Source organism: Eptesicus fuscus, chromosome 21, assembly GCF_027574615.1.
Source record: "Eptesicus fuscus isolate TK198812 chromosome 21, DD_ASM_mEF_20220401, whole genome shotgun sequence".
In the NCBI taxonomy this organism is placed as follows: domain Eukaryota; kingdom Metazoa; phylum Chordata; class Mammalia; order Chiroptera; family Vespertilionidae; genus Eptesicus; species Eptesicus fuscus.
In genome coordinates, this window is record NC_072493.1 from 38,012,294 (window position 1) to 38,018,293 (window position 6,000).

At 42.1% G+C, this 6,000-nt stretch overlaps 1 pseudogene; it reads left to right on the plus strand.

Annotated features, from left to right (window-relative positions):
• The window catches only part of LOC103284690 (carcinoembryonic antigen-related cell adhesion molecule 1-like), a 33,992-nt pseudogene extending 31,414 nt beyond the window's left edge, over positions 1 to 2,578 (plus strand).
• The last annotated feature ends 3,422 nt before the right edge of the window (positions 2,579 to 6,000 follow it).

Here is a 6,000-nt window from a genome sequence, read left to right on the forward strand (position 1 = left end):
ACTTGCAGGAGGCAGCTGATGGATGCTTCTCTCATTATTGATGCTTTCATCTCTTCTTCTCCTTTCCTCTCTCTAAAATCTACAAATTTATATATATTTTAAAGCTGAAACAAAAGGCCTTTTGGGCAATAAATGAAGAATGAAAACAGAATCAACAAAGTCAAAAGGTGCCCAGGTAGAAATAGGCTCAGAAGCAACTGATAAAGAATAGACCTTTGTGCCCTGGCCAGGTGGCTCGGTGGGTTGGAACATGGTCCCATAGAAAGGTTGCAGGCTACATTCTCAGTCAGGACACAAACCTGTGTTGAGGGTTCTAACACCTGATGGGGTCTCTCTCTCTCTCTCTCTCTCTCTCTCTCTCTCTCTCTCTCCTCTCCCTCACCCCTTCCTCTTTCTGAAATTAATAAATATCAGATGAAGATTTTTAAAAATGGGATGGACCTGTGTGAACATCAGGGCAGCAGGAAAGGAGTACTCACTGGAAGGGACGGTGGGTACACTGAAGAGGAGCCCTAGCAGGAAAGGCAATGCTGACTCTGATAAATGAGCTGACAGAGTCCTTCCTACTTCAAGGAGCAAAGAGCCTATGCTTGGGAATAGCAGTCACAGTCTCTGATATTTGTTTAGGGCAAGCGACCAGCGCGACCTCACAGAGCACAAACCCTCAGCCTCCAACCACAGTAAGTAAAGCCATCACCAGTGACAGCTGGTGTGTTCCACCACGCGCCCTGCCCTAGCAGGGAAACCTGGTCCCAAGGACTCAGTACCTTCTGAAATTTTAGAGGGGATGTCCATTTCCCAACCTTAGGTTGCCATAGGTCCTCCCAACCTTCTAGTCACAAAAGATCCCCCTGAGACCCAGCCCTGGGAGAGACTCACTCAGCCAGACCTGGCAGGCCTGAGTAAGATGGCCATGTTTTCCAAAGCCATTCCTCACTTACCCCGTCCCCTCCTCCTCTATTACGGGTGTGGGCACTCTCCTTTGGTGAGACTTTCCCTGTCTTGTGGTGCTCTGGGTGCTCTGGGTGCTGCCCCTCCTTGCCACGGGTGCCTGTTTTTGAGAAACACAACTGGGCAAAAACAACGCCTTGTGAACTGGGGGGAAAAAAATTCAGAAATGGACTGAGGCCTCCCTGTCACTAATGCTGCCCACCTCACCCTTCAACCCCACCCCTTCCTGCTGGTACTAACACCCTGGGTCTGGACCACACACTCTGAGAGAAGCGATTTCCTGAAGTTGTCATGGGCCACATCCCACCTTCTTCCTGCCACCTGCCACCTCCTTCACCGAGAAATCACAACAGCTTAGGAACACTAAGCCTGTAAAGCTATAAGTCAGCTTTGCATTTTCATAGCTTGCTAACTCTTCTTTCAACTCCCAGGTGAGGGCCTCTCTGACAACTCACCTAACAAGGTAAGCACAGCCAGTTTCACTGGCTCATTTTCTCATGCATATAACTCCATAGAGAATGGGGTACTCTTGAAGGCACAAGTGCGATCAAGTTTCAATCAAGGTTCCTCAATGTAGCAACAAACCAAGATCTACTGGTTAACTATTCCCCTGAGCCTACTTCAGGCAAGAATGTGGGCTCTGGAGTTAGCCCCATCTTGTGTTTGCATCCTGGCTGTGACTTAGTTCCTCTGTGACCTTGGGCACGTAACTTAATCCCTCTGATCCTCACCCTGTCATCTGTAAACGCAAAATGCTGCATACTTCAGAGAGCAGCTGAAGGAATGAAATGAGATAACACATGCAAAGCACCAGCATGGTGCCCAACATAAGGAAGGCACTGAGTCATTCTCCCTCCTCTACCTTCAATCTGATCCTGTTCTTCTTGTCAAAGGATAATGTCCATTCCAATGGGTCTGAGGTCTTAGTTCCTTCACTTTATAATAACTTTACTGACCTTCTCTCATTTAGCCTTTCCGTAGAGCGCACATATGTGTTGAAAAGTGCTTAAAGCATATGTATATGTTAACAATGTATAAATTATCATGAGTTGAGCATACCCTTGTAAGGAGCACTGAAATGAAGAAACAAAACATGTCATCTCCCTGCAAAATGAAACCTTCCAGTCACTTCCCTCCAAAGAGTAACCATATCCTGACTTCAAATGCACTAGATTATTTTTGGCTGTTCATGCTCTTACATTAAAAAGCACAGTATATCCTTTTATGTGTGTTTTTTTCTTTCATTCAAAATGGTTTCATGAGACCTATCTATATTGTGGTATGCATTTGTAGTTGTTCATTCTCATTGCTGTATCCTCTTCCATTGCATAATCTATCTTCTAATGATCATTCAAAGGATGTCAGCATGCAAAGAAAATGGAAAATAAAAATCCTCCAAAGCTAGAAGTTTCAATGCGGTGAGAGCAGGTGCTGCCTAACCACAGGAGGCAAGGTGAGGGCCTGGCCTGGGACACTGATTTAATTGGCCACTTCTCATCCCTTTCAGATCCATGAAGTGACATATTCTTTGCTGAACTTCAGTGGCCAAGAATCAAAGAAGCCAACGTCAGCCTCCCCACCCCCACCAGCCACAGAACCAGTTTATTCGGAAATAAAAAAGAAGTAATGCAACCAGCCCTGCTCACCACCCAGCTGACTGATTCCAAGTCTCATCTCCATCACTAGGAGACCCCTTTGCCCTCAGGGAAAAGGAGAGGCTGGGACCACACCCCTGGAAGAGCACACCTGGAAAGCCTCTTCCCACCCCTCACTCTGTCATGAGGCAGCTCCAGGCTCCTGGTCACAGCCCCTCCCTTTGGTGTCAACAGGTGAAAGGGAGTCTGTAGGAAGCCCAGCTTTCCTTTGCATTGAAATTTGACTCATTAAATTAGTACTAGAACCAACAAAGTCTAGAGATGATTCTTTAAAGAGCAAACTTCTGGATGAATTATTTTTAAAAATAAGAGTGGGCACAATAAGCAATATTAGGAGTAAAAAGGGAAACAATGACAGCAGGCAATAGGAGGACATCAGGAGCATCCTTATTGCAAATATTTGAAAAATTAGATTAAAAGGGAAAAATGCTTAGGAAAACAAAATGAAACCAGAGCTGAATCAAAAAGGAAGAAGTAAGTACACTTTGACCCACTAAACATCCCTAGAAAATTTGCTCATACTCTACAGATATCCAAAACCCACTAAAATTAACATAGGAAGTAGTACTTCCAAGACCGGGAACTCCCAGACCCCAAATCGCATTAATACTCCTGATAGGGAGCCTTTACTTTTTTTTTTTTAATGGCCATTTTATTTTATTTTTTAAAAATATTTTTATTGATTTCAGAGAGGAAGGGAGGGAGAGGTAGAAACATAAATGATGAGAATCATTGATCAGCTGCCCCTTGCACACCCCCCACTGGGAGGTCCAGCCTGCAACCTGGGCATGTGCCCTGACCAGGAATCAAACTGTGACCTCCTGGTTCATAGGTTGATGATGCTCAACCACAGAGCCATGCTGGCTGGGCGGAAGCCTTTATTTGCAAGTGATTTATAGAAATAGGAAGATTGGCCCTAACTGGTTTGGCTCAGTGGATAGAGCGACGGTCTGCGGACTGAAGGGTCCCAGGTTTGATTCCGGTCAAGGGCATGTACCTTGGTTGCGGGCACATCCCCAGTGGGAGGTATGCAGGAGGCAGCTGAATGATGTTTTTCTCTCATCGGTGTTTCTAACTCTCTATCCTTCTCCCTTCCTCTCTGTAAAAAATCAATAAAATAGTATTTTAAAAAAAGAAATGGGAAGATTGAACTAGAAATTATATTAACTTAAAATGGTCAAAATTCACCTGACTGGTGTGGCTCAGTGCTTGAGCATCGACCTATAAACCAGGAGGTCATAGTTCTATTCCTGGTCAGGGCAAAAGCCTGCATTGTTGGCTCTGGCCCCAGTGTGAGGCATGCAGGAGGCAGTCAATCGATGATTCTCATCATCAATGTTTCTATCTCTCCCTCTCCCTTCCTCTCTGAAATCAATAAAAATATATTTAAAATATAAAATAAAATGGTCAAAATGCAGTTGTCTTTGGGTGCCTAAATTAATTTTTTCATGCAAAAATTGAGAAAAAATGGGGACTTTAAAATTAAACTGAATGAATAAATGAATGAATGAGAAATGTGTCTTGACTTGGAAATTAAAAGTTCCCCCCAAAATGCACAAATTTTCTTTAAAAAAATAATTAATAAGAAATTTTAGAGACTGTCTCTGAACTCTTCTGAAGTGATAAATGCCTACACCTCATTCTTCCTCTCTACCGCCTCCACTGTATCCTTTGCTCTCAGAGCTTCCTTGTTCAGACTTGCCCTTCCCCTCCCTTCTTCCTTCCCCTTCTGTCTCCTCCACCTCCGTTCCCTATGGACATAAAGGAATTCTAACAGCTCCCTTTGGAGAAAAGTTGGTCTCAGCCACAGAGGAACAAGCAATTGTTCCCGATTTTATCTGGGAACCTAATGGATTCACAAAGAAATTTAACTGTTAGAATGTGTGATCCTGGCTATTCTAATTTATTGCAATTAATATACCTAGAGGTTTCTGAGTACAAAAGCAATAGAATTACTAAATAAGGTTTGCAAGAAAACTCCTGTAGAAGAAGTCTACCCACTTCAAGGATTATAAGAAACTGAAAAGGGATTTAGAAAAAAAAAAAATCAGAAATAAGCATAAGGCTGCTCTGAGGACTACAAGAAGGCATTTCCCCTTCTTATTAATAGTTTAGGAGAAATTAAACTTACCATGATAAAGGGGAGCTTATAATTCCTTGTATGAGCCCCTGTAATTCTCCTATCCTTCCAGTAAATAAATTGAATGGAAAAAGACGGAGATTTGTACAAAATCTCAGAGCTATAAATAAACTAGTTAACCCCAGACATCCTATAGTTCCAAATCCACAAACCTTATTATGAACCACTGCTGTGACTGCCAATATTCTCCAGTAATAGATTACGTAGTGCCTTTTCAGCATTCCAGTAGAAAAAGACAGTCGACACCTCTGCTTTCACCTGGAAGATTAAAGTTGACTAGGACAGTAATGCCCAGGGATATGTGAAGAGTCCCACCTCTTGTCTTAGATACTAAAAGCTGATTGAAATTATGTCAAATTTTCTAGATATTCCACTCTAATCCCCCATGAGGGTGATTTGGTTTTATGCTCTAGTCTAGAAAATTACTAGACTCCCAAAAGACACAATATCCCTATTACAACATCTAGCTGTAAAGGCACATGGATACCAAAGAGCAAACTCTGATTCTGTTTACCCCAATAAAATACTTGGCTTCTAATATTAAAGATGGGCTACTAATTAGCCAAGAAAGACTAAGAGGAATCCTATCTTTTCCTCTAACAAAAACAACAGAAAGAAAGCAGCTTAGAGGATTCCTGGGTTGAACTGAATATTGTCACAACTGGGTTCCAAATTTTTCATTAATGGCCCACCCTCGAGATGTCTTATTAAAATCAAAGTGACCTGATCCAATTTAGTGGAACTAAAAAGAGAAACAAACTACAAAATCTCTAAAGAATTATCTAAAGCTTCCACTCTCTGACACATTATTTATAGAAATTTTAACGAAAAAATAAAGATTACATACCTATAGGTTGTTATAGTCAGCAACTAGACAAACTAGACAAAAGGACCCCTCCCTGCATAACAGCCATTTCTGCTACAGACATATTATGCAAACAAATAAACAAAAGATAGTTATGGTCTCTCTTTTGTTTATGTTCCTCAATCTATTAAATCGACACTGAATTCTCATCACATTCAACTCTTCTGTCAGCTGATTGGCTCTTGCTTTCTGCAATTAATTTCACTTAAGCTCAATGTAATTCTCAACCTTGCAACTTCGCTACTTTCTTTGCAGGATAAAGACCTCCACAATTATGTCTTGCTTATTGACCACATTCTTATTCCTAGGAATGGTTTATAGGAAATGCCTTAGTATGCCCTAACCGGTTTGGCTCAGTGGATAGAGCATTGGTCTGCAGACTCAAGGGT